Below are 4,288 nucleotides of genomic sequence, written 5' to 3'. Positions count from 1 at the left end.
CTATTGTTCTTTTTACGGAAAAGCGAAACCATAATGGCGTTCGACCTTTGCGTCTCTTTGATTCTGAAATCGATGTGACTGAACAGGTAAAGTACGTTGGAGTCATTCTTGATTCCAAGCTTTCCTGGACACCTCACATTGAGTTCAGAATCAAGAAAGCTTGTATGGCCTTCGGGCAATGCCGGCGTACTTTTGGTACAACTTGGGGTCTAAAACCCAAGTATATCAAATGGATTTACACAACTGTGGTTCGGCCAATACTGGCTTATGGATGTCTTGTGTGGTGGCAAAAGGGTGAAGTGAGAACGGTCCAATCAAAATTAGGCCATCTCCAAAGGATGTGCTTAATGGCGATATCTGGAGCGTTCTCTTCAACTCCCACGGCAGCGCTCGAAGTTCTCTTTGACGTTGCCCCACTACACATTCATCTCAAACAAGAAGCACTTTCTTGCACTTACCGGTTACGGGTACTCGGTCTACTAGAGGAAACTCCTGTGAACCGCACATCAACACACACCTCGTTGTTTCCACTTTTGGTGAATTGGGACAAAATTGTCCTTGCTCCAAGTGATCTTACAATTGCTTGTAATTTCCCATATAGGACATTTTCCACGAAATTCCCTTCCCGGGAAGAGTGAACATCTGGATATCTGGAGAGAAGTATTTCAGACGGCATCGTATGTTACACTGATGGCTCCCTTCTCGAAGGTCGAGCAGGTGCTGGTGTTTATTCTCGTGAGCTAAGGCTGCATCAGTTTTATTCACTTGGTAGATACTGCACCGTTTTTCAGGCCGAAATCTTTGCTCTTATTTGCGGAGTGCAATCAGTACTTCAGCAGCACGTAATGGGCAAAGTAATATACTTCTGTACAGATAGCCACGCTGCTATTAAAGCACTTGTTTCGGCCAACTCCAGGTCGAAGGTAGTTATCGCTTGTCGAACTCAAATCGAGGAACTGATTTCTGCAAACGCTGTTCACCTTTTGGTCATTCCTCCATCGCTGGAAATGAATTGGATGATGAGTTTGCTCGCACTGGAGCATCACATGAATTTATTGGCCCTGAGCCAGCTATTCCAATATCGAAGTGTTTGGTGAAGCTTCAGATTCACACCTGAGCTGCTACTCAACACAGACAATACTGGAATAGTTTGGAGTCCTGTCGTCAAACCAAATTGTAATGTACTGAGCCATCTCCAAGGGTGGCGAAGTATCTTACAAATCTGTCAAAGCAGAATTGCAGCATTCTGGTCAAAGCATTGACTGGCCACTGCCGACTCAGCTATCACATGGCGAATATTCAGCAAGCTGATTCATTTGCCTGTGATAGCTGTGTATCCGATTATGGAACTTCATATCATTTGATATGTAACTGTCCAGTTTTTGCGCAACTGCGTTTCCGAGTATTCGGTAAACACTTATTAAGTGAAACTGACTTCAGAGACCTGAATATTCAGGATATTCTGTTGTTCTTAACCCGCTGTGGTAAAGAGCTATAGGCTCTCTTTCGCTTTATGCGTTATTACAGTGCCCTTTTCAGGGCGTTGTTTGAACCTTATGCGTTAGTATCCTCTTCCAGGGTACTTTTCCTATTCCCCTATCTGTCCTTATCCCCATCCCTATCCTTATTTCCTTCCTTTTCCCTCAGGTAGATGATGAAATGGGCTATTATTTTGGCGATGGCACAAATGTCCCAAATGGAGGATAACGTGCCTCTGGAGCCGGCCTTCTGATACCTGAAGAAGGTTTTCGGGGTGCCTTTAAGATTTCTGCATGAGCTATTGCTAATAGTTTTTATGAACCTTGAAGATGAACCAGCCTTGGGCTGAAAATATCCCTAATAAAGCTATTAATAATAGTTTTCATGGTGTTCTTCCTGTGATTTCTTTACATTTCCTCGTAGTTTTCAGGATTTATTGTAGTGATCCTCCTGATTTTTTTACAGATTTTCTCGGAATTATTCCCAGAACTCTTCCCGGAATACTTATCGAAAATAGTCCCGAGATTCTGGGTGCTCCTTTTGGAATTCTTTCAATAGTTCTTGCAGGGATTTTTCCAGCATTTTTTCTCGGGATATCCCCTGAAATAGCTTGCAAAACACTTTAAGGTATAATTGTCAGAAATTCCCATAGAAATATAGAAAGGAATTCAGGTGAAGGTGGCGAGAAACTCCGCAAAGATCTATTGAAGAGATATTTTGAGAGGAATTTTAGAGCAGATCCTGAAAAAAAAAACTGGGACATCGCGGAAAAAAGTTCTGGGAGTAATCCTGTGAGGAACTGAGAAAAATTCTAAGGGAAATCCCGGGAGGAACTACGGGCAAAATCTTGCTAGGAATTGCAAGTGAACTATGGGAAAACTCGTGAAATCCCTGAAAGACATCTAGAAACCTTCTGCAGAAATCCTGGGAGGAACTCAGGCAGAAATCCCCAAAAAACACAGAATAAACCTCGGAACGAAGTTTTTATGAGAGCAAATACGCAAAAAAAATCCTCTTGATGGAAACTTGGGAGAACTGGAAAAGGCCAGAAAAAAACCGTGACAAACCTTGAAGAAGAAAAACCCTTTGATGAATTCAAGGAAAAGTTCGCAGGAAGAATTTTGTGAGAAACTGTGAAAACTGGAAAGTAGAAATCCAGGAATGAATTCTAGGAAGAGTCAAGAATAGAATTTTCAATGAAATTCTCAAAGCAATTTCGGAAGGAATTCGGGATTTATTTCTAACCAAATAACTGAACAAATATCGGAAAGAATTTCTAATCCTTAAAAGAGTTCTTGAGAATAGCCGAGATAATCGATACCACCTGTTCTTATTGAAAATTGTTAATATGCTATCTTAATTTCCAGTTTTCCGTAGTATTTTCATCAAAATCTCAACATGTCTACATCATTAGCAGCTATTCACGAATAAAAAACAGATTTAATGAAAAAAAATCGTCACCAACACAGATAACATTTGAGTCCAGTTTCAAAACTGTCTTAGGAATTTTACGGTCACATGGTCTGTGGTATCAATGATTGATCTTCTGAATGTCTTTCCTGACTTTAGAGATCTTTTTTGAAGACATTTTCGGTGAAAATATCAAAGTAAATTATTGCAATTGACCCTATAAAACTCTAGGAAGAATCTCTAAATATTCCTTAGCTGATTTTTGTTCATATTTTCGAAATAGTTTTACAAATAAAGCTATTGAAAGAATTCAGTGATTGTTAACTCTTAAATAATCAGAATTTATTTGAAAAAAAAATGAACATTTCTAATTTAAAAAAAAAATACTGGAGCAATCCTTGGAAAATTTCTTAAAATATTCTTGAAGGAACTTATGGTGTAATCTCTGGAATAATTTCTAGAGTATTAGCAAGATTGATTGATGTATCTTTATTATAGAGGCTTTTAGCCCTTGACTGGTTCGTCTCTTACTAGGGTAGCAGCAAGGAACGCATTGATTGATTTGTCTTTATCTCAGAGACTTTCAGCCCTTGGCTGGTTCGTCTCTAAAAGCAAGAAACACAAAGGAACACTTGAATTTATAGTTGGATAAATATTTGGAAATAATGTTTGAGCATATCTGTATAAATAAAGGAATTCTTGAAGTAATTTCTGGAGGAGACATAACCAGTGGTGCAGGCCATTCCTGGGCAGAGATCAAGTACTGACGATCAAAATGTGATATTGGTTTGTGATAAGAGGTAAAAGTACTGAAAATAATACCAATTTTTTTTTTCTTGAACCATCTTACTAACAGCAAAATTTGATATTTGAAGATAAATCAAATAGCTCACTGCTATTGGTTAGATCTTACTAAAAGCTAAATGTGCTATGATGATGATGATGTTCCAGGAGTAATATTGAGATATTATTTTCAGTACTTTTACCTCTTATCTCAAACAAACAAATTTCACTTTTTGATCTCTGTATCAAAATATGCTATTATTGAGCTTTTTTACTCTGCTCGAGTTCCCGGTCTACTAGTTCCGAAACAGATGAATATTAAATTTGTATCACGCTTTATTTGCATTTTCTGAGTTGATCTAGCGACAGCAATTAACACCAGAGTAGAATGTATGCCACACGAGTCCTCGGTCGTTCTTGTGCGATCATCACCACCAGTGAGAAGTTTTCGCATCAGTTGATTCAATATCTGCCAGGGTTGCACCATCGGCTTCGATTTAGGTTCATTATGCCATATTAGCTAAGTAGCTGGAACCTACCACCACCCTCTCAGGGGAAATGATGACTTCGGCAGGTCTTTCATTCAATTTTCGACCAAGAAGGAGTTCCATCGTTA

General features: G+C 39.0%; 1 protein-coding gene across 1 annotated transcript in view; it reads right to left on the bottom strand.

The window, feature by feature from the left end:
- LOC115253484 (uncharacterized) overlaps positions 1-4,288 on the bottom strand; it is a 146,949-nt gene that overhangs the window by 104,218 nt on the left and 38,443 nt on the right. The window lies entirely within an intron of this gene.

This window comes from Aedes albopictus, chromosome 3 (genome assembly GCF_035046485.1).
Source record: "Aedes albopictus strain Foshan chromosome 3, AalbF5, whole genome shotgun sequence".
Lineage (NCBI taxonomy): Eukaryota > Metazoa > Arthropoda > Insecta > Diptera > Culicidae > Aedes > Aedes albopictus.
This window is presented reverse-complemented; position numbering and strand designations above follow the sequence as displayed.